Below are 203 nucleotides of genomic sequence, written 5' to 3'. Positions count from 1 at the left end.
GGCTCCTCCCTGCCTTAATTACTTACCCATCGTCTGAATGTGGCCTTATGTTTTTATGACCGTGCGCCTTTTGTCGTACAATTCCTGTTCTTGGGATGCCTTTCTTCCCCATCTTTTCCTCTTGGTCCTTCCCATACTGCAAAGACTGCCTGACCCTGTTCTGTCACTCAGCAGGAGTATTCTTTCTTTTTCTTTTTTTTTTT

Source organism: Otolemur garnettii, unplaced genomic scaffold, assembly GCF_000181295.1.
Source record: "Otolemur garnettii isolate 467f Iridium unplaced genomic scaffold, OtoGar3 scaffold00013, whole genome shotgun sequence".
NCBI lineage: Eukaryota > Metazoa > Chordata > Mammalia > Primates > Galagidae > Otolemur > Otolemur garnettii.
This window is presented reverse-complemented; position numbering follows the sequence as displayed.